The sequence below is a fragment of the Triticum aestivum genome, chromosome 5A (genome assembly GCF_018294505.1).
Source record: "Triticum aestivum cultivar Chinese Spring chromosome 5A, IWGSC CS RefSeq v2.1, whole genome shotgun sequence".
Lineage (NCBI taxonomy): Eukaryota > Viridiplantae > Streptophyta > Magnoliopsida > Poales > Poaceae > Triticum > Triticum aestivum.
Window position 1 is genome coordinate 34,760,880 of NC_057806.1, and position 24,691 is coordinate 34,785,570.

The following is a 24,691-nucleotide window of genomic DNA, read 5'->3' on the forward strand; positions in this document are numbered from 1 at the left end:
TCATCTCATACGATAAAATTTAGCATCATGTCTTGACCATATCACATCACAACATGCCCTGCAAAAACAAGTTAGACGTCCTCTAGTTTGTTGTTGCAAGTTTTACGTGGCTGCTACGGGCTTAAGCAAGAACCAATCTTGCCTACGCATCAAAACCACAATGATAGTTTGTCAAGTTGGTGTTGTTTTAACCTTCGCAAGGACCGGGCGTAGCCACACTCGGTTCAAGTAAAGTTGGAGAAACTGTCACCCGCAAGCCACCTATGTGCAAAGCACGTCGGGAGAACCGGTCTCGCGTAAGCGTACGCGTAATGTTGGTCCGGGCCGCTTCATCCAACAATACCGCCGAACCAAAGTATGACATGCTGGTAAGCAGTATGACTTATATCGCCCACAACTCACTTGTGTTCTACTCGTGCATATAACATCAACACATAAAACCTAGGCTCTGAGACCACTGTTGGGGAATGTAGTAATTTCAAAAAAATTCCAACACACACGCAAGATCATGGTGATGCATAGCAACGAGAGGGGAGAGTGTGATCTACGTACCCTTGTAGATCGACAACGGAAGCGTTTGGTTGATGTAGTCGTACGTCTCCACGGTCCGACCGATCAAGTACCGAAACTACGGCACCTCTGAGTTCTAGCACACGTTCAGCTCGATGACGATCCCCGGACTCCGATCCAGCAAAGTGTCGGGGAAGAGTTCCGTTAGCACGACGACGTGGTGACAATTTTGATGTACTACTGTCGCAGGGCTTCGCCTAAGCACCGCTACAATATTATCGAGGACTATTGTGGAAGGGGGCGCCGCACACGGCTAAGAATATGATCACGTGGATCAACTTGTGTCTCTAGGGGGTGCCCTTGCCTCCGTATATAAAGGTTCAAAGGGGGTGCAGCCGGCCTAGAGGTGGCGCGCCAGGAGGAGTCCTACTCCCTCCGGGAGTAGGATTCCCCCCCCTTTCCTAGTTGGAATAGGATTCGCGGAGGGGGGAAAAGAGGAAGGGGGGCCGTGTTGGAAATATGCCCTAGAGGCAATAATAAAAGCATTATTATTATATTTCCTTGTTCGTGATAATTGTCTTTATTCATGCTATAATTGTGTTATCCGGAAACGTAATACACGTGTGAATAATAGACACCAACATGTCCCTAGTAAGCCTCTTGTTGACTAGCTCGTTGATCAACAGATAGTCGTGGTTTCCTGACTATGGACATTGGATGTCATTGATAACGAGATCACATCATTAGGAGAATGATGTGATGGACAAGACCCAATCCTAAACATAGCATAAAGATCGTATAGTTCGTTTGCTAGAGTTTTTCCAATGTCAAGTATCCTTTCCTTAGACCATGAGATCGTGTAACTCCCGGATACCGTAGGAGTGCTTTGGGTGTACCAAACATCACAACGTAACTGGGTGACTATAAAGGTATGCTACGGGTATCTTCGAAAGTGTCTGTTGGGTTGACACGGATCAAGACTAGGATTTGTCACTCCGTATGACGGAGAGGTATCACTGGGCCCACTCGGTAATGCATCATCATTATGAGCTCAAAGTGACCAAGTGTCTGGTCACGAGATCATGCATTACGGTACGAGTAAAGTGACTTGCCGGTAACGAGATTGAACAAGGTATTGGGATATCGACGATCGAATATCGGGCAAGTAACATATCGATTGACAAAGGGAATTGCATACGGGGTTGCTTGAATCCTCGACACCGTGGTTCATCCAATGAGATCATCGAGGAACATGTGGGAGCCAACATGGGTATCCAGATCCCGCTATTGGTTATTGACCGGAGAGTCGTCTCGGTCATGTCTGCATGTCTCGCGAACCCGTAGGGTCTACACAGTTAAGGTTCGGTGATGCTAGGGTTGTAAAGATATGTATATGCAGTAACCCGAATGTTGTTCGGAGTCCCGGATGAGATCCCGAACGTCACGAGGAGTTTCAGAATGGTCCGGAGGTAAAGAATTATATATAGGAAGTGCTGTTTCGGCCATCGGGACAAGTTTCGGGGTCACCGGTATTGTACCGGGACCACCAGAAGGGTCCCGAGGGTCCACCGGGTGGGGCCACCCATCTCGGAGGGCCCCATGGGCCAAAGTGGGGAGGGGAACCAGCCCATAGTGGGCTGGTGCGCCCTCCTAGGCCCACCCCATGCGCCTAGGGTTGGAACCCTAGGGGTGGGGGGGCGCCCCACCTTGCCTTGGGGGCTACTCCAGCCCTGGCCGCCGCCCCCCCCCTAGGAGATCTCATCTCCTAGGGCCCCCCCCCTAGGGGAGCCTATATATATGAGGGGGAGGGAGGGGGCAGCCGCACCTTGAGTCTTGGCGCCTCCCTCTCCCCTGCTACACATCTTCCTCTCGTAGTATAGGCGAAGCCCTGCTACTGTGACGCCCTGCATCCACCACCACGCCGTCATGCTGCTGGATCTTCATCAACCTCTCCTTCCCCCTTGCTGGATCAAGAAGGAGGAGACGTCACGCTGACCGTACGTGTGTTGAACGCGGAGGTGTCGTCCGTTCGGCGCTAGGATCTCCGGTGATTTGGATCACGTCGAGTACGACTCCCTCATCCCCGTTCTTTGAACGCTTCCGCTCGCGATCTACAAAGGTATGTAGATGCATCCGATCACTCATTGCTAGATGAACTCATAGATGGATCTTGGTGAAACCATAGGAAAATTTTTGTTTTCTGCAACGTTCCCCAACAGTGGTATCAGAGCTAGGTCTATGCGTAGTTCTTTATGCACGAGTAGAACACAATTTGTTGTGGGCGTTGATGTTGTCAACTTACTTGCCGCTACTAGTCTTATCTTGCTTCAATGGTATTGTGGGATGAAGCGGCCCGGACCAACCTTACACGTACGCTTACATGAGACCAGTTCCACCGACTGACATGCACTAGTTGCATAAGATGGCTGGCGGGTGTCTGTCTCTCCCACTGTAGTTGGAGCGGATTTGATGAAAAGGGTCCTTATGAAGGGTAAATAGAAGTTGACAAATCACGTTGTGGCTTTCACGTAGGTAAGAAAACGTTCTTGCTAGAACCCTATTTCAGCCACGTAAAACTTGCAACAACAATTAGAGGACGTCTAACTTGTTTTTGCAGCAAGTGCTTTGTGATATGATATGGCCAAAGTTGTGATGAATGATGAATGATATATATGTGATGTATGAGATGTTCATGCTATTGTAATAGGAATCACGACTTGCATGTCGATGAGTATGACAACCGGCAGGAGCCATAGGAGTTGTCTTTATTTTTTGTATGACCTGCGTGTCATTGAGAAACGCCATGTAAATTACTTTACTTTATTGCTAAACGCGTTAGCCATAGTAGTAGAAGTAATAGTTGGCGAGCAACTTCATGGAGACACGATGATGGAGATCATGATGATGGAGATCATGGTGTCAAGCCGGTGACAAGATGATCATGGAGCCCCAAGATGGAGATCAAGGAGCTATGTGATATTGGTCATATCATGTCACTGTTATTATTTGATTGCATGTGATGTTTATCATGTTTTGCATCTTGTTTACTTAGAACGACGGTAGTAAATAAGATGACCCCTCATAATAATTTCAAGAAAGTGTTCCCCCTAACTGAGCACCGTTGCGACAGTTCGTTGTTTCGAAGCACCACGTGATGATCGGGTGTGATAGATTCCAACGTTCACATACAACGGGTGTAAGACAGATTTACACATGCAAACACTTAGGTTGACTTGACGAGCCTAGCATGTACAGACATGGCCTCGGAACACAGAAGACCGAAAGGTCGAGCATGAGTCGTATAGAAGATATAATCAACATGAAGATGTTCACTGACGTTGATTAGTCCGTCTCACGTGATGATCGGACATGGCCTAGTTGACTCGGATCATGTTATACTTAGATGAGTAGAAGAGGGATGTCTATCTAAGTGGGAGTTCATTGAATAATTTGATTAGATGAACTTAATTATCATGAACTTAGTCTAAAATCTTTGCAATATGTCTTGTAGATCAAATGGCCAACGTTGTCCTCAACTTCAACGCGTTCCTAGAGAAAACCAAGCTGAAAGACGATGGTAGCAACTATACGGACTGGGTCCGGAACCTGAGGATCATCCTCATAGCTGCCAAGAAAGAATATGTCCTACTAGCACCGCTAGGTGACGCACCCGTCCCACAGAACCAAGACGTTATGAACACTTGGCAGACACGTGCTGATGACTACTCCCTCGTTCAGTGCGGCATGCTTTACAGCTTAGAGTCGGGGCTCCAAAAGCGTTTTGAGAGACACGGAGCATATGAGATGTTCGAAGAGCTGAAAATGGTTTTCCAAGCTCATGCCCGGGTCGAGAGATATGAAGTCTCCGACAAATTCTTCAGTTGTAAGATGGAGGAAAATAGTTCTGTCAGTGAGCACATACTCACTATGTCTGGGTTACATAACCGCTTGACTCAGCTGGGAGTTAATCTCCCGGATGACGCGGTCATTGACAGAATCCTCCAGTCGCTTCCACCAAGCTACAAGAGCTTTGTGATGAACTTCAATATGCAGGGGATGGAGAAGACCATTCCTGAAGTATTTGCAATGCTGAAATCAGCAGAGGTAGAAGTCAAAAAGGAACATCAAGTGTTGATGGTGAATAAAACCACTAAGTTCAAGAAAGGCAAGGGTAAAAAGAACTTCAAGAAGGACGGCAAGGGAGTTGCCGCGCCCGGTAAGCAAGCTACCGGGAAGAAGCCAAAGAACGGACCCAAGCCCGAGACTGAGTGCTTTTATTGCAAGGGAAGTGGTCGCTGGAAGCGGAACTGCCCCAAATACTTAGCGGACAAGAAGGCCGGCAAAACGAAAGGTATATGTGATATACATGTAATTGATGTGTACCTTACCAGTACTCGTAGTAGCTCTTGGGTATTTGATACCGGTGCAGTTGCTCACATTTGTAACTCAAAGCAGGAGCTGCGGAATAAGCGGAGACTGGCGAAGGACGAGGTGACGATGCGCATCGGGAATGGTTCCAAGGTCGATGTGATCGCCGTCGGCACGCTGCCTCTTCATTTACCTATGGGATTAGTTTTGAACCTCAATAATTGTTATTTAGTGCCAAGTTTGAGCATGAACATTGTATCAGAATCTCGTTTGATACGAGATGGCTACTCATTTAAATCCGAGAATAATGGTTGTTCTATTTATATGAGAGATATGTTTTATGGTCATGCTCCGATGGTGAATGGTTTATTCTTAATGAATCTCGAGCGTAATGCTACACATGTTCATAGTGTGAATACCAAAAGATGTAAGGTTGATAATGATAGTCCCACATACTTGTGGCACTGCCGCCTTGGTCACATAGGTGTCAAACGCATGAAGAAGCTCCATGCAGATGGACTTTTAGAGTGTCTTGATTATGAATCATTTGACACATGCGAACCATGCCTCATGGGTAAAATGACCAAGACTCCATTCTCAGGAACAATGGAGCGAGCAACCAACTTATTAGAAATCATACATACTGATGTGTGCGGTCCAATGAGTGTTGAGGCCCGCGGTGGCTATCGTTATGTTCTCACCCTCACTGATGACTTGAGTAGATATGGGTATATCTACTTAATGAAACACAAGTCTGAGACCTTTGAAAAGTTCAAGGAATTTCAGAGTGAGGTTGAAAATCAACGTGACAGAAAAATCAAGTTTCTACGATCAGATCGTGGAGGAGAATACTTGAGTCACGAATTTGGCACACACTTAAGAAAATGTGGAATAGTTTCACAACTCACGCCGCCTGGAACACCTCAGCGTAATGGTGTGTCCGAACATCGTAATCGCACTCTATTAGATATGGTGCGATCTATGACATCTCTTACCGATTTACCGCTATCTTTTTGGGGCTATGCTTTAGAGACTGCCGCATTCACTTTAAATAGGGCTCCGTCAAAATCCGTTGAGACGACACCGTATGAATTATGGTTTGGGAAGAAACCTAAGCTGTCGTTTCTAAAAGTTTGGGGATGCGATGCTTATGTCAAGAAACTTCAACCTGAAAAGCTCGAACCCAAGTCGGAAAAATGCGTCTTCATAGGATACCCTAAAGAAACTATTGGGTATACCTTCTACCTCAGATTCGAAGGCAAGATCTTTGTTGCCAAGAATGGATCCTTTCTAGAGAAGGAGTTTCTCTCGAAAGAAGTGAGTGGGAGGAAAGTAGAACTTGATGAAGTGTTACCTCTTGAACCGGAAAATGGTGCAACTCAAGAAAATGTTCCTGAGGTGCCTGCACCGACTAGAGAGGAAGTTAATGATGATGATCATGAAACTTCAAATCAAGTTGCTACTGAACTTCGTAGGTCCACAAGGACACGTTCCGCACCAGAGTGGTATGGCAACCCTGTCTTGGAAATCATGTTGTTAGACAACGGTGAACCTTCGAACTATGAAGAAGCAATGGCGGGCCCGGATTCCGACAAATGGCTAGAAGCCATGAAATCCGAGATAGGATCCATGTATGAAAACAAAGTATGGACTTTGACTGACTTGCCCGATGATGGGCGAGCCATAGAAAATAAATGGATCTTTAAGAAGAAGACAGACGCGGATGGTAATGTGACCATCCATAAAGCTCGGCTTGTCGCTAAGGGTTATCGACAAGTTCAAGGGGTTGACTACGATGAGACTTTCTCACCGGTAGCGAAGCTGAAGTCCGTCCGAATTATGTTAGCAATTGCCGCATACTATGATTATGAGATATGGCAAATGGACGTCAAAATGGCATTCCTTAATGGTTTCCTTAAGGAAGAATTGTATATGATGCAACCGAAAGGTTTTGTCGATCCTAAGAATGCTGACAAGGTGTGCAAGCTCCAACGCTCGATTTATGGGCTGGTGCAAGCATCACGGAGTTGGAACATTCGCTTTAATGAGATGATCAAAGCGTTTGGGTTTACGCAGACTTATGGAGAAGCCTGCATTTACAAGAAAGTGAGTGGGAGCTCTGTAGCATTTCTCATACTATATGTAGACGACATACTTTTGATGGGAAATGATATAGAACTCTTGGACAGCATTAAGGCCTACTTGAATAAAAGTTTTTCAATGAAGGACCTTGGAGAAGCTGCTTATATATTAGGCATCAAGATCTATAGAGATAGATCGAGACTCCTCATAGGTCTTTCACAAAGCACATACCTTGATAAGATATTGAAGAAGTTCAATATGGATCAGTCTAAGAAGGGGTTCTTACCTGTGTTACAAGGTGTGAAATTGAGCTCAGCTCAATGTCCGACCATGGCAGAAGATATAGAAGAGATGAGTGTCATTCCCTATGCCTCAGCCATAGGTTCTATTATGTATGCCATGCTGTGTACCAGACCTGATGTAAACCTTGCCGTAAGTTTGGTAGGAAGGTACCAAAGTAATCCCGGCAAGGAACACTGGACAGCGGTCAATAATATCTTGAAGTACCTAAAGAGGACTAAGGAAATGTTTCTCGTTTATGGAGGTGAAGAAGAGCTCGTCGTAAAGGGTTACGTCGACGCTAGCTTCGACACAGATCTGGATGACTCAAAGTCACAAATCGGATACATGTATATTTTGAATGGTGGGGCAGTAAGCTGGTGCAGTTGCAAGCAGAGCATCGTGGCGGGATCTACATGTGAAGCGGAGTACATGGCAGCCTCGGAGGCAGCGCATGAAGCAATTTGGGTGAAGGAGTTCATCACCGACCTAGGAGTCATACCCAATGTGTCGGGGCCAATCAAACTCTTCTGTGACAACACTGGAGCTATTGCACTTGCCAAGGAGCCCAGGTTTCACAAGAAGACCAGGCACATCAAGCGTCGCTTCAACTCCATTCGTGAAAATGTTCAAGATGGAGACATAGATATTTGTAAAGTACATACGGACCTGAATGTAGCAGATCCGTTGACTAAACCTCTCCCTAGAGCAAAACATGATCAACACCAGAATTCCATGGGTGTTCGGTTCATCACAATGTAACTAGATTATTGACTCTAGTGCAAGTGGGAGACTGTTGGAAATATGCCCTAGAGGCAATAATAAAAGCATTATTATTATATTTCCTTGTTCGTGATAATTGTCTTTATTCATGCTATAATTGTGTTATCCGGAAATCGTAATACACGTGTGAATAATAGACACCAACATGTCCCTAGTAAGCCTCTAGTTGACTAGCTCGTTGATCAACAGATAGTCGTGGTTTCCTGACTATGGACATTGGATGTCATTGATAACGAGATCACATCATTAGGAGAATGATGTGATGGACAAGACCCAATCCTAAACATAGCATAAAGATCGTATAGTTCGTTTGCTAGAGTTTTTCCAATGTCAAGTATCCTTTCCTTAGACCATGAGATCGTGTAACTCCCGGATACCGTAGGAGTGCTTTGGGTGTACCAAACATCACAACGTAACTGGGTGACTATAAAGGTATGCTACGGGTATCTTCAAAAGTGTCTGTTGGGTTGACACGGATCAAGACTGGGATTTGTCACTCCGTATGACGGAGAGGTATCACTGGGCCCACTCGGTAATGCATCATCATTATGAGCTCAAAGTGACCAAGTGTCTGGTCACGGGATCATGCATTACGGTATGAGTAAAGTGACTTGCCGGTAACGAGATTGAACAAGGTATTGGGATACCGACGACCGAATCTCGGGCAAGTAACATATCGATTGACAAAGGGAATTGCTTACGGGGTTGCTTGAATCCTCGACATCGTGGTTCATCCGATGAGATCATCGAGGAACATGTGGGAGCCAACATGGGTATCCAGATCCCGCTATTGGTTATTGACCGGAGAGTCGTCTTGGTCATGTCTGCATGTCTCGCGAACCCGTAGGGTCTACACACTTAAGGTTCGGTGACGCTAGGGTTGTAAAGATATGTATATGCAGTAACCCGAATGTTGTTCGGAGTCCCGGATGAGATCCCGAACGTCACGAGGAGTTTCGGAATGGTCCGAAGGTAAAGAATTATATATAGGAAGTGCTGTTTCAGCCATCGGGACAAGTTTCGGGGTCACCGGTATTGTACCGGGACCACCAGAAGGGTCCCGGGGGTCCACCGGGTGGGGCCACCCATCCCGGAGGGCCCCATGGGCCAAAGTGGGGAGGGGAACCAGCCCATAGTGGGCTGGTGCACCCCCCTAGGCCCACCCCATGCGCCTAGGGTTGGAACCCTAGGGGTGGGGGGGCGCCCTACCTTGCCTTGGGGGCTACTCCATCCCTGGTCGCCGCCCCCCTAGGGGAGCATATATATATGAGGGGGAGGGAGGGGGCAGCCGCACCTTGAGTCTTGGCGCCTCCCTCTCCCCTGCTACACCTCTTCCTCTCATAGTATACGGCGAAGCCCTGCTACTGTGACGACCTGCATCCACCACCACGTCGTCGTGCTGCTGGATCTTCATCAACCTCTCCTTCCTCCTTGCTGGATCAAGAAGGAGGAGACGTCACGCTGACCGTACGTGTGTTGAACGCGGAGGTGCCGTCCGTTCGGCGCTAGGATCTCCGATGATTTGGATCATGTCGAGTACGACTCCCTCATCCCCGTTCTTCGAATGCTTCCGCTCGCGATCTACAAAGGTATGTACATGCATCCGATCACTCGTTGCTAGATGAACTCATAGATGGATCTTGGTGAAACCGTAGGAATTTTTTTGTTTTCTGCAACGTTCCCCAACAGGCCGGCCCCCTCTCCTTGTCCTATTCGGACCAAGGGAGGGGAGGGGCGCGCGGCCCATCTTTGGTTGGCTCTTCTCTTTTCCACTAAGGCCCACTAAGGCCGATAAACATCTCCCGGGGGGTTCTGGTAACCTCCCGGTACTCCGGAAAAATCCCGATTTCACCCGAAACACTTCCGATATCCAAACATAGGCTTCCAATATATCAATCTTTATGTCTCGACCATTTTGAGACTCCTCGTCATGTCCGTGATCTCATCCGGGACTCCGAACAACCTTCGGTACATCAAAACGTATAAACTCATAATATAACTGTCATCGAAACCTTAAGCGTGCGGACCCTACGGGTTCGAGAACAATGTAGACATGACCGAGACACGTCTCCGGTCAATAACCAATAGCGGGACCTGGATGCCCATATTGGTTCCTACATATTCTACGAAGATCTTTTATCGGTCAGACCGCATAACAACATACGTTGTTCCCTTTGTATCGGTATGTTACTTGCCCGAGATTCGATCGTCGGTATCCAATACCTAGTTCAATCTCGTTACCGGCAAGTCTCTTTACTCGTTCCGTAATACATCATCCCGCAACTAACTCATTAGTTGCAATGCTTGCAAGGCTTTAAGTGATGTGCATTACCGAGAGGGCCCAGAGATACCTCTCCGACGATCGGAGTGACAAATCCTAATCTCGAAATACGTCAACCCAACATGTACCTTTGGAGACACCTGTAGAGCACCTTTATAATCACCCAGTTACGTTGTGACGTTTGGTAGCACACAAAGTGTTCCTCTGGCACACGGGAGTTACATAATCTCATAGTTATAGGAACATGTATAAGTCATGAAGAAAGCAATAGCAACATACTAAACGATCGGATGCTAAGCTAATGGAATGGGTCATGTCAATCAGATCATTCAACTAATGATGTGATCCCGTTAATCAAATGACAACTCTTTGTCCATGGTTAGGAAACACAACCATCTTTGATTAATGAGCTAGTCAAGTAGAGGCATACTAGTGACACTCTGTTTGTCTATGTATTCACACATGTATTATGTTTCCGGTTAATACAATTCTAGCATGAATAATAAACTTTTATCATGATATAAGGAAATAAATAATAACTTTATTATTGCCTCTAGGGCATATTTCCTTCAGGGCGCAGGAGCAGGCTGATGCTCACAGGGGGCGGCAGGGCACGGTGGGCGGCGCGTCGGGGCCGGCAGGGGCGTGAGGGTCGACGCTGTCGTTGGGGCAGAGGGCGTCAGCGGCGGCAGCGATGTTGAGCAGCCTGACGGCGTCGGTGGCGGCGACGATGGCAAGGTGGAGCAGGGGCATCGGGCGGCGACGGCTAGGAGGAGCAGGGGCGTCAGGGGAGAAGAAGTGATGAATTTCGTTGAAACTGCTAAGTGTTTTTTATATACCCATGGTATTAGTACCGGTTCGTGGCACCAACCGGGACCAATGCCCCCTTTAGTCCCAGTTGGTGCCACCAACGGGGACCAAAGGTATCTTTTCAGCAGCCGAAAGGGCGGGAAGCAGAGGCCTTTGGCCCCGGTTGGTGGTACCAACCGAGACTAAAGGTGTGCATTGGTAACCGGTACCAATGCACACCTTTAGTCTCGGTTGGTGCCACCAACCGGGACCAAAGGCCTTGCACAGTGGCGTCGTGATGGGAGTTTAGTCCCACCTCGCTAGTTGAGACGGGCGCGCAGTGGTTTATAAGCCCCACTGTCGCACCCCTCTCGAGCTCCTCTCCATTGCAGGCTTACGGGCCTAATTGTGACTGCCATGCCTAATAGGCCTACTGGGCCTTCTACGGGCCTGAATCCTGGCCTATGGATGGGTTTCTAGTCGTATTCAGGCCGTGGTGGCCCAGTATTTGTCAATTTTTTTATTTTTTCCCAGTTTTTTTTGTTTTCTTTTTTGCTTTATTTATTTTGTTTTGTTTCTACTTACAACAAAATACTTATTTGTTTTATTGTATTTAGTTTTTGTTTACTTATTTATTTTATTTTATGATAATTCTTTTTGCTTTATTTATTTTATTTTGTTTCTAATTACTTTGATAATTTTAGTTTCATAAATTTTATTTATGTTATTAAAGTTTATTTTATTTTATTTTATTTTGTTTCTACTTATATATTTTATTAAAGTTTATATTATTTTGTTTCTAATTACTTATTTATTTTATTTTATGATAATTCTTTTTGCTATTAAAGTTTGTACCAAAAAAGTTGTTTATGAAAATTCTTTTTGCTTATATGATTTATTTTATTTTATGATTTTTTTGAGCTATAAGATCTTGAAATTCATCTGTTACAAAGGGATTTCATTTTTTGAACTTATTTGAACTCCATAGTTTTTCTGTATTCAAAATGCATCATTCAAAGCCACATCATCAATTTTCAACCCTTTCTGACTTCATTTATTATTTTTCATGCATTTATTGATTATTTTGAGCTATAAGACCCTGAAATTGAAAAGCATTTCAAATGAACTCTAAAAAAGTTGAAAGTTGACATGGTATCATCATTTCATCCACATATTATGTGCAAGAAAGTAGAGAGGGTTACGGCAAAAACTGGATGCACTTCATGTACAAAACGGACAATCTCTTTCGAAGTATCAGGGTTTCATACAGAAACTCGTCTGTTACAAAGGGATTTCATTTTTCTTGAACTTATTTGAACTTATCATCCTGTGTCCTAAGGGGGGGTCAGACAGCGTAATCTGTAGGCGCTCGGAGGGAAGGGGTGCGGAGATCCGGGCGCGGCGGAGGAGACAGCTGCTCCCCCATGTCTGAACCTCCCTGCGACGCCGCCGCTGCCTCCCTCTCTCGCTGCCGCCGTCGCCGCAACTTGCGAGCGACGTTCTCTGCCTTGCAAGTCGCCTCCAACGGACGAGGCGGACCACGTCTCCGTTGCGGCGGTGTGGGTCGGGCTGGACGACATCTTCGACGGTGGATCGGGACCAGAGGTGAGGATTGGGAGCAAGGGTGGAGGTCGGCGAGGGTCCGGGCACGTGAATGGTTGGAGGGCGGCGGGAGGAGGAGGAAGGGTTTGGTGGATTTGATGCAATTTGGGGTGGGGTCGAGCTGTCGGGTCCGGCGTGGTGGGCGTGCCCGGGCGCCCCTATATTTGGGCTGGATATGGGGGTGCCGGTCAGCCCGGGCGTTTGAGGGTCGTTTAAGGAGCCCGTCTTGGTCTAAAAAACGTGACCGGACAGTGACTGGGCGGCCCGCCTGGACGTATGAGGCAGGTTTAAGAGGTCTGGTTATAGATGCTCTAAACTGAGTTTACAAGTGGCGTTTTGATGGGTTTGCTAGAGATGCTCTTAGAGCAACTCCAACGAGGCGACCCAAACGGACGCGCGCTTTGTCCGCTTTTTGTCCGTTTGGTTGATGTGTGCGTCCGCATTTAAAAATGGGTCGGCTTGACCGCCCAATGGGGAGGCCCACCCAAATGTGCCGCCGTGGAAAAAAATAACAAGTTGCACGAAATAAACATAATTAAACATAAAGTGGCCCGCCAAACGCCGGCCTAAGTCCACCTAAATCTAATAAACATTAAATAAAACATTAAAAAAAGTCTGCGCCCGCCTGCTGCCGCCCCGCACGCTGCCCTAGACATCTCGACCTTGCTCTTGCCCTTGTCGTTGACGCCGCCGTCGTCGGTGAGGTCGATGAAGACCGCAGCAGGGCCAACCCACCCGAACGTCGCCTTGTACGCTGCCAGGGCAGCCTCCTCCGACGTCTCCTGGGGCGGCGGCATTGCAGCAAGCCGCGAGCGCTCCTCCTCCTCCTCCTCCTCGAGCTGGAGCGCCTCCGTGTCGCGTTGGAGTATGGCCTTGTAGCGCATCTGCTCCTCGCCGTCGGCCTGCTCCTGGCGGAGCCAGTGCTCCTTCCATCGCTCGAGGTGGGCCACCTCCTCCTCTGGCGTTGCGGCGAAGTGGGCAGGAGGCGCGCTCACCCACTCGCGGTACTGGCCCGTCCACGAGTAGGCCTCCTCCGGCCAAGTGGGCGGAGGCAGGGAGCGCTTACGCGCCGGCTCCGGCTTGGGCTGGACGGGCAGCGACGGTGGCGGTGGCGGCACGAAGAGCGGGGTGTGGACGGAGTCTCCCGCCGTCGACAGGGCAAGGGCTTGCTCCAGCCCATCCCAGTGCGCGTCCTCCTCGAGGCAGCTAGCCTCCAGCACGTGCTGCAGGGCCTCCTCGAGGGCGGCTTGGTACTCCGCCTCCGCCTCCATGTCCTCTGGCTCTACCTGCGGGGGCAGCGGTGGGAACGGCGGCGGGACGACGTCGACACCCGAGCGCCGTTGCTTCTCGTGTTCGAGGGCGAACCACGCCTCCCAGTTGGGGGAGTCGGCGACGTACTCTGGTAGCTGACGCTGCTCCGGCGTGAGCTGCGCGCGGCGCCTGCGCACCTCGTCGTCGTGTGCCCGCTGGGTACGCGGAACCGCCGGCGCCGGGATCCGTTGCGGATCCAGATGCCAACGGTGCGGCAGCGTGACATCGGGGTACGGCAATGGCTGCCTGTACTCTCAGTGCCACCGCGCTTGGTGCACCGGGATGTGCAGGCGCCGGCGACCAGGGCGGAAACGCGTCGCCGCCGGAGAAGGAGGGGGAAGGGGAGCACGGGAGGACGAGGCGCCGGGGGTGCCCTTGCCCTTGCCCTTGCCATTGTTGCTGCCGAAGAGGCCCATGGGCGCGCTAGGGTTTGCGGTCGCCGGCGAGGAAGCAAAGGGAGTGGTGGGGCCCAGATGTGGACGGGAGAAGTGGATGAGGCCGACCCCGCCGCACGCATGGTTAAAAAAGGACGCTTCCACTGGCTGACGCGTGGGCCCGCTGTCGGTGGTCGTCATAAATAAGACGATCGGTGGCGGTTGGGTGGCCGCCAGGTGGGGACGCGGCAGACGGCGAGGAGACGCGCGGCGCGTCCGCTTCACGTCCGTGCCGACGCATTCCAAGCACAATTTTGGGTCGAAAATGGGTCGGCACGGACACCAGGCGGACACGATTTAAATTTGAGTCGGCGCATTGGATTGCCATTTTTGTTTGCGCCGACCCAAACGGACGCGGGCGAATGAAATGGGTCGTCTCATTGAAGTTGCTCTTATGTGTTGAACGTGAGTATGCATCATTTGTTTGATCCTCGTGAAATGTGAATGGAACTTGGTGGCTTGGTGCGCCAGGCTTGGTGCGCGGTTGGGCCTCGGTCGAGTCAGAGGTGGTCAGGTGATGCATGACGTGAAAATCCGTGCGTGCCCACACGGATTGCAAAAGAAAGAGAAACGCGTGCGCCTCCCCACCATACGTATTAACTTTTGTCAAAATCGGTTGTCAGATACTCAGATCTGGGGGGGCGCCTATCTTCTCGCTGCCTGGATCCGAAACCCTAGCCGCCTCTCTCTCTCTCTCCTGCAGATCTCCTACCACTACCTCCTTCCAACCGCTCTCCTCAGATCCATGGCTTCACTCTTCCTTCCAACAGCCTGCCACCGTGGTCCGCTGGCGAGATGGATCTAGCCCGCCGGGTTGAGACGCAGGCCCGCTGGCCGGACGGCAGCAACGTGCGTCCCCTCACCCGGTCCATATCCACAACTACTCCAGATGGGAAACAGCACGGTGGCGACCGGGCCGCTCCCGGAGACTCTCACGGCGGCCGGCGTGCGAGCGTGTGCGCCTGTTCCTCTGATGGGTGGGTGAGTCCTCTGCTAGCTCCAAGATGCTGCTACGCCACGAGCTTCTTTCATCTAATCCCCTCCTCTAGGAAAACAAGTCGCATCTGACGAATCCATCTTTACCATGTTTCTTCTGTCTTTGCAGGTTGGATCTCTATTTTATGTTATTATTACAGATGATTTGCATAAGGAAAACGAACAGAGAGTTTTTTTTTTAAATCTTCTGTATATCACCGGAGGACAAAGCAAAAAGAGAATCGTTGTTCAGAAGATTCACCGGAGTACGGTTTTTAGGGTGTTTGGATCCGTGGGAATTTTTCCTAAAAGGATGTGAAACTCTTTTGGGATTTTCCCCAAGAATTCATGCAGTCTATTATTTTTGAAGATTTTTTTCTCAAACCTCTTCTTGCAATTCCTTTACTTTTGGTGGTGTATAAAACACTCTTTGATGACGTCTTTTTTTTGCCACGCCCCTTAGTACCACTTATATAGGTCCTGATACAGAGATGTAACAATCCAAAGTACATTTTATTAGCCTAGCTCTGTCGCTAAGCCTTTTGATCCTAGCACTTACCATTCTTTAGTGTTTGTTAGTCCACTCTTCGCCAGTGCTAAGGTGATATGAGGGTATGTACTAAGATTAAAAAACTTAGTGCCGCTACTCAGCTTAGTGTTCAATGCTATGCTAGATTAATCTTAATTAGTTTATGGTCATCCGTTTTAGTTAAATTCATAAATTGATAGTTTTAAAGTCTAGCTCCTATGATTCATGCCAAGGTAAATTGAAAGAGAATATTAATGTATTCATCTTAGCTTCTATTGTGTCGGTGGTAGAGATGTGGAAGCTCCACTCGCTAAAGAGACGCTCGGTGATGGAGTAATCTAGCTAGCATTTGTGTTAGTGAATGGAGGATAGATGCTTGCATGCTAGTAAGAGTTCAGGGCCTCTCTCGCTCAAATCATTGTAGTATGAAACGTTTCTTTCTTTGTTGCATCTTTTTGGTTCAGGAATGAAGAAAAAGAAAAAAACCCAAAGAAGTTTCCTTTTGCCTATGTCCCAAAGGGAAATTAAATAGAAATTCAACATCTAGTACTCCATTTGACTTTTAAAGCGTAACAACATTTGAGTCATACTTTTGGTTGTGATTCTTGTTGCTTCGATTCGATTTGACTTTTTTTTGAAGTGTAACAACATTTGAGTCATACTTTTGGTTGTGATTCTTGTTGCTTTGATTCGATTTGACTTTTTTTTGAAGTGTAACAACATTTGAGTCATACTTTTGGTTGTGATTCTTTTTTCTTTGATTTGATTCGACTTTTTTTAGCTTATGAACATTCAAGTAAGATTGTGTTTCTTTGATTTGACTTTTTTGTTATTAATTTTGTGTGTGCTCCTATTAGGATTTTAATGATTTTTTTAATCAAGTGAACCAAACACATAATAGGTTGACAAACTTGATGTATCTAATAATGGTTTTGCAGTCGTGGTTCTATCAGATTGGTGCATTTTCAAACCATCCATTTGTTTGTGAGGTTTATTTGTTTTTAAAGTATGTGCTCATCTTTTGGGGATGTGCGCACATAGAGTGAGTGGTTCACATGTGTACTAGTAGGGTCGGCCTGTCTCCATTTTCATTTTGGTAGCAGTCGTGTTGCAGCCAAAGCTGTCCACTCGAAATGAATGAATGGAGGCTGTCCACTCGTTCTCTCTCTCTCTCTGGAAAGATCCATCCAATCCACGGACATATTTTGTACTCCCTCCGTCCGAAAATAAACGTCTCAAGCTTAGTGTAACTTTGTACTAAAGTTAATACAAAGATGAGACACTTATTTTGGGATGGAGAGAGTACTACTTACTAGGCTAGCAATAGTTTTTTCTTCTGCTGTTTCCTTGCTGTACGAGTATTCATTCATGCTTGTTCTTGAGGTAAGGAAAGACCTTGGATTCCTTGGCCTGTTCTCAGATGATGATGTTGCTCTCTATACAATTGTTTGTTGAGGCACGTAGGCCACCCCCACCGCTCTGGATTTGCTCGTGACAGACAGGCCGTCTGCTGCTGCATTTGATTTCTTGCTTGTGAAGGTTTCTAGATCCTGATGCATAGTCAACTTGATCGTGACCCATGAACTCTCGGTAATTGATCATCTCTTCTTTATTTTAAACCATATACTTTTTTCCATGTTGTTTTGGTCTGACTAGACAGTTTACTGATTTCTTTTTTGTTTCTGTTAAAATTTGCCAAGCGCCTGAGGTTACAGAATGCATCTTATGGTAAAGAAGAGATGCTTGAGGAGGGAGTAATTAGTTAGCATTTGTTTTAGTTAGTTAATGGAAGTGCAGATGCTTGCATGCTAGTGAGAGAGTGTAGGGCCTTTGATTTGGTTTTTAGTGCTCCCTCCGATCCATATTAGTTGTTGTTTAAATGGATGTATATATATATAGCATTGAAATACATCTGTTTGAGCGACAAGTAATATGGATCGGAGGGAGTAGTATTTTTGTGTTTCTGCCAAGTAATAAGATCTTGATTTTTATATTCTAGTGAACCAAAAAAAATATAATAATTTACCAAAATTTATGTGTCTTTTCATGCTGCAGGCTATCATACTCGTGCTTTTTTTCAATTTCCTTGTTGTGCATGTATGCATGTTTATCGGCATGTTGTTGGATTCCTTGGCTCATAGGAAAACCATTGGAGTATGAAACGTTTCTTTGGGTTATGTAATTTCGTGTACTACGCACAAGCAACAGTTTTCCTTTTTTTTAGCATATGTTCATGAGGATCTTGGATTTTTCTTCTTCAGGCGTGTCGACGACCCATGACCTCGGCAAAATGGATTTGCTCGTGACAAGAAGCCGTATGCTGCTGCTGCATTTGATGTCTTGTGAAGGTGTCAATCCTGATCCATACGGAGCTTTGATTAGACACATGCACTCCTGGTAATCGCCTTGTCAATTTCCTTTGTGTTTTTGCCTTTGCTACCCCCTCCAGACACACACACACACATTCCCTGTAAATCCATGGTGATTTCTCGCACCGAGGCAACAGTTTTGCAATTTCCTTACTGTACATGTGTTCATCAGGACCTTGGATTATGATATGATCTCTCTCTTTCCATGTCCAGGCATATGTAGGTGACCTGCAACTCCGCGACATGGATTTGCTAGTGCCACAACATATGGTGTCTTGTGTTTTACGACCCATGGTCTCTAGGTAACCGTTTTATGTTACTCTCCTGCCTATTCCATTTTCTAACAAGCTGTTATTCTTCTCAAGAAAAAGACAATTATTTCTACAAACAAGGGTGAGCACAAGTCAACTAACCCAGCTGCTGGGTTGCAGAAATAAGCCAAAAATACCCAATCAAACAAATGGTCCAGATACACCTCTCTTAGGGGAGTGCAGCTTTACCCGAGACAGTGCTTAACCTTGTTTTGTAGACCGCTGGTCACTCTAACTTTAACTTTTTGAACCACATTCCTTAGCATCAAGGTAGTAACGAAATCATACACATCCCAATGCTAATGAAATTAATTTAACGCTAAAGCTTTCACCAACATTCTGCAATTAATAATTAGGAACATTTCAACCCAAATGGACCATGACTTATCAGCACTCGGTCTACGTTCTCGTATGTTTGGCCTGTGAACACGGCACCGTCCAATGTGTAGCAAACATGGTTAAAATTTGTTTAACATGCAGTTTATGGATAGTTTTGAATGAAGGAAGACTTTTTATTCAACTCATTCAGCATCTTTGCTTTTCCTCCAGACGCGTTCTTCTGCATGTTACAGCTGCTTCCTGCAAGCACCAGAAAGAAAGACAAAGTAAGTTATGCTACTTCATTTATGTTCTCTTCTCACATTGGGCGCTACATGTGGATGATGATGCGCAGCACAAGGTAAAATAAGATGAAATGATCCAACAGGTTATTGCATAAAATAAAGTACACGTTACGCTAATTGCATCATTGTTAAACCCATCTTAACAAAATGCATTGTGGAGGTAGTTAGCATGATTATTCAATTAACCGATCAACCCATTTACCGATGAAGGTATTAATGTTGCTTGTTGGACAGAACTAGCTAAGGAATAAAAATGATTTCTGTTGTTCTTTTTGAAAGTTAACCACGCTCCACATCAGACACTGTCACGGTTTTTTTGTTTCAGTAGCATCAGTTTAAGAAAGAGGCATGTCCTTAGATACAAATACAAGCCATGAACAATGCATTTGTGATAGATAATAGTGTAGTGTAGATAAATAGCAGAAAGACAACAGTCCCTTAAAACAAGTTTGTGCTATGCATCTGAAGCATGCTTCACATGAAATTGGTAGACAACATTATTATTAAATATTATATTAGCATGCTGACTACCCTTTTGGGGTACAAAAGTAATTTATGTTGTTCATTTTAAAAGCCAAGCACTATTATTACACCTAGCCAGGACATTCAGTATTTCAGTTCATAGAAAAGGTTAAAAAAAAGCATGAGTACGCTGATGTTCATTTTAAAAGCGAAGCACCATTATTACACCTAGCCAGGACATTCACTTCATAGAGAAGGTTAAAAAAAAGCATTCTTGTGCTGATCTTGTTGTTTTGATAGCATCACTTCAGCAAACAACTTCACGACATTATTACTTCACGACATTATTAAACACTATATCATGGTTTAGCAATATCACAGTATGACTGATCTTATCATCTCAATAGTACCAGTTTAACAAAGAGACATCTGTCCCTAGAAGCGAGTTTGTGCTACAACATTATTAAACAAGTTGGCATGTGTAAGCAGCTTAACAAAGCACTGGCGTAGATAAATGAGCATCAATTGTTAGGCATATTCAAATATATTAATACAGTTAAAAAGCCAACAAAACAGATGCCTAGCTAGTTGTACTTGAGTTCATATAGAGAGTAAAAAGAAAGCATGAGTGTGCTGTGAATAGCACCAGTTTAGCAAAGAAGCATCTGTCCTTATAAACAACTTTGTGCTATGAATATGTATGAAGCATGCTTTGCATCAAATTGGTAGACAACAATATAAAAAATACTACGTTAGCATGGTTGAGCAATTTATTAACAAAGCAAAGGTAGAAAGGTAATTTTGGGACATTCGAGATAAGTTTGCATGGATGTATCTAGACATGTCGCTCATTTTGAAAGACGAGCGCTAGTAATTATTTCTTAGCTAGGACATTCAGTTGCACCAGTTTAAGAAAGAGGCATGTCCTTGGAAACAAGTACAAGCTATGAACAATGCATTTGTGGTAGATAATAGTGTAGTGTAGATAAATAGCAAAAAGACAACAGTCCCTTGAAACAAGTTTGTGCTATGCATCTTGCTTCACATGAAATTGGTAGACAACATTATTATTAAATATTATATTAGCATGCTGACTACCCTTTTGGGGTACAACGCAGTGGTGAAGTCCTCCCCACTTGTGCCAAGAGGTCCTGGGTTCGAACCAGCCTCTCTGCATTGCACTTTGCAGGGGTAAGACTAGGTTCCTATAATCCCTCCCCAGACCCCACCTTGTGTGGGAGCTTCTATGCACTGGGTCTGTCCATTTTAAAAGCATGGTAGAGCAATTTCATAAAGTTAAGGTGTAGATAATACTTAGTGTAGATAAATAAACATGCTTGGGGTTTCTCCCCTTTTGGGGTACAAAGTAATTTATGTTCATTTTAAAAGCCAAGCACTATTATTACATCTAGCCAGGACATTCAGTTCATAGAGAAGGTTAAAAAAAGCATTAGTACGCTGTTGTTCATTTTAAAAGCCAAGCACTATTATTACACCTAGCCAGGACATTCACTTCATAGGAAAGGTCAAAAAAAGCATGAGTACGCTGATCTTGTTGTTTCAAAAGCATCAGTTTAGCAAAACAACATCTGTCCCTAGAAACAAGTCCGAGCTATGAATGTGAAACATGCTCCACATCAAACAACTACTTCACGACGTTATTAAATACTATATCATGGTTGAGCAATATCACAAAGCAATGGTGTAGACAATCGCATAGATAAATAAACATGCTTGGGATTTCTCCCTATTTGGGGTACAAAACTAATTTCTCTTGTTCATTCTGAAAGCCAAGCACCACTATTATTCCTTGCTAGCTGTACTTCAGTTCATGGAAAGATAAAAAAAGCATGAGTATGACTGATCTTATCATCTCAACAGTACCAGTTTAGCAAAGAGACATCTGTCCCTAGAACTGTCCTTGGAAACAAGTACAAGCCATGAACAATGCATTTGTGGTAGATAATAGTGTAGTGTAGATAAATAGCAAAAAGACAACAGTCCCTTGAAACAAGTTTGTGCTACGCATCTAAAGCATGCTTCACATGAAATTGGTAGACAACATTATTATTAAATATTATGTTAGCATGGTAGAGCAATTTCATAAAGTGATGGTGTAGATAATACTTAGTGTAGATAAATAAACATGCTTGGGGTTTCTCCCCTTTTGGGGTACAAAGTAATTTATGTTGTTCATTTTAAAAGCCAAGCACTATTATTGACATTCAGTTCATAGAGAAGGTTCAAAAAAGCATTAGTACGCTGTTGTTCATTTTAAAAGCCAGGCACTATTATTACACCTAGCCAGGACATTCACTTCATAGGAAAGGTCAAAAAAAGCATGAGTACGTTGATCTTGTTGTTTCAAAAGCATCAGTTTAGCAAAACAACATCTGTCCCTAGAAACAAGTCCGAGCTATGAATGTGAAACATGCTCCACATCAAACAACTTCACGACATTATTAAATACTATATCATGGTTGAGCAATATCGCAAAGCGATGGTGTAGACAATCGCATAGATAAATAAACATGCTTGGGATTTCTCCCTATTTGGGGTACAAAACTAATTTCTCTTGTTCATTCTGAAAGACAAGCACCACTATTATTCCTTGCTAGCTGTACTTCAGTTCATGGAAGCTAAAAAAAAGCATGAGTATGACTGATCTTATCATCTCAACAGTACCAGTTTAGCAAAGAGACATCTGTCCCTAGAAGAGTTTGTGCTACAACATTATTAAAAGGCCATAATATATTGTTAGGCATATTCAAATATATGAGCATATGTTAGGCATATTCAAATATATTGACACAATCAAAAGGCCAACAAAACACATGCCAGCCACACTATTGAGTGGCCCACTGCCTAGCGGTAGTAATTATTAGAGAGGTAAAGGAAAGCATGAGTGTGCTGTGAATAGCCCCGGTTTAGCAAAGAGGCATCTGTCCTTATAAACAACATTGTGCTATGAATATGTCATGCTTTGCATCAAATTGTTAGACAACAATATAAAAATACTATGTTACCATGGTTGAGCAATTTATTAACAAAGCAAAGGTAGAAAGGTAATTTTGGGACATTCAAGACAAGTTTGCATGGATGTATCTAGACACGTCGTTCATTTTGAAAGACAAGCGATAGTAATTATTTCCTAGCTAGAACATTCAGTTGAACCTGTTTAAGAAAGAGGCATTTCCTTAGAAACAAGTTTGAGCCATGAGCATGCAGCATGTTTCACAACATTATTGAACAAGTTAGAATGGTTATGGTGTAGGTAAATAAGCATCAGTTGTTAGGCATGTTCAAATGTATTGACACAATAAACAAATTTCCATGCCAACAAAAGACATGGCAGCCACACCTTTGAGTGGCCCACTGCCTAGCGGTAAGCAATTTTAGGCGCCTTTATGGCTTGCAAAAAGACCAAGGAGAAATAAATTCTACTCCTTCCATCCCTAGTTAAGTTGACTTGGATCTGTCTGGATACATCGGCGCATCTAGACAAACCTGAGTCAATTAATTCGGGACAGTTCACTTCTGAGGTAAAGGAGGATAATATATGTGTCCTTGCACCTGCTTGAGAATCACTGCCTAGTAAACATTATGATGTGTAAGTGATGTTTTAATCGGCAAAGCCAAATTCAAACATGCTGGCAACAGTAGTATGGAGATTAGCATTTGTTGAAAATCCTTCTAGCTTGAAAGTAGACTAATATGCAATTGTGTGCATCTCATGTATCTTATTTGGAATGAAATATGCAGGTTTTATGACTAACTAGGCGCATCTCTCAAGATGTCAGTCACAATTTATCTTATCCTACCGGAAGGACATGACTTCTTTTCCAAAAACTGAGCTGCTGGAGTTTTGAAGTGTAAACTGAGATGTACATTTCGACTGATGTTCCTTGTAAAATGGGGGCTGCTGCAAAACAGTAGTATGAATGCTGGCACATGCATATGTTAATCACATCAATTGTTTGTTTGATTGACTTGTCCAAAGGAATAGTTACCTAGGCACACTCAGTATGGGTGGCCCCTGCTCCCCTTGCAGCGTCTCTTCCCTGTTTCCGCGTTGCTGATGTGTTCCTCCAGAGCCAGAGCTTTCTTCTGGTCCCTTTCCTTGGCCTTGGCCTGCTCAAACCTGCAAGAAAATCCAACCAATAATAACATGAAAACGAGTGAAATCAGACTACTGAATCAATTCGACAGGTTGAAACAGGAGGGCATCGCACCAGTCTCTCTGGCATCGTGCCTGGTAGTCGAGGAACGAGGCGAGATGTACCCACATATCATGTCTCTCCTTGCTCCTGAGCTCTTCCATCTTTAGCTGCTGTTCGGCGAGCTTGCGATCGTACTCGGCCTTCAGTGCGGCCTTCTCGGCCTCTGACTTGTCCGCATCAAGAAAGGAAATGTTCACCGCGCCACGAATCGCGAGTCTGAGAAAAGAAAATTCAACCCACCGATGCTTGTCGAAGTGTCTCCGCGCATCTTCTCGGGCTGCTTCAACTTGCCACACTCCAGGCAGGCGATCTCCCTGCGGTTGATGATGTAGAGAATTGCCTTCGCCACCTGTTCGAGGATCCCGCCAGCGGCCACAGTGACCGCCGCTACCCCTCCCAGGCATCCGACGCTCGATGAAGGGGCCATGGATCCGACCCGCCCCCTCCCAGGCATCCGACGCTCGATGAACGGGCCATGGATCCGACCCGTCCGGCGGCGGTGTAGGAGCGTGCGCGGCGGCGGCGGCGGCGGAGGAGCGCGTGCGGCGGAGGGGACGGGGGAGAGGGAGAGGGAGAGACAGCGCAAGCGGCCTCTTAGGTTAAACCCGATGCGATGACAGACGCGCGGTTGGGCTGGGCCCAACTGCCGCTCGGTCTCTCCTCCCTGTGGCCTGCCGCTCGCTCCCTTTTTTCTTTCTTTTCTTTTTCCGCTCGCTGCTGTAATAATAAGAAGAAGAAAATAACGTACCGGGTTTTTGACAGA

The 24,691-nt window shown here is 45.6% G+C and overlaps 2 long non-coding RNA genes across 6 annotated transcripts; one reads left to right on the forward strand and one right to left on the reverse strand.

Annotated features, from left to right (window-relative positions):
* The first annotated feature begins 15,002 nt into the window (after positions 1-15,002).
* LOC123102144 (uncharacterized) lies at positions 15,003-23,693 on the forward strand. Of its 5 annotated transcripts, none has more exons than XR_006448779.1 (6): positions 15,003-15,420; positions 15,545-18,097; positions 18,205-18,340; positions 18,526-18,614; positions 19,173-19,228; positions 23,471-23,693. It is a non-coding gene; the product is annotated as an uncharacterized lncRNA (long non-coding RNA). The 5 variants fall into 5 exon arrangements; XR_006448780.1 differs by having other exon boundaries at positions 15,007-15,420; positions 15,545-17,533; positions 17,999-18,340; XR_006448776.1 differs by having other exon boundaries at positions 15,013-15,420; positions 15,545-17,533.
* LOC123102145 (uncharacterized) lies at positions 18,950-23,991 on the reverse strand. The gene is made up of 3 exons (XR_006448781.1): positions 23,941-23,991; positions 23,719-23,849; positions 18,950-19,202 (listed from the first exon to the last, which is right to left on the reverse strand). It is a non-coding gene; the product is annotated as an uncharacterized lncRNA (long non-coding RNA).
* Between the last annotated feature and the right edge of the window lie 700 nt (positions 23,992-24,691).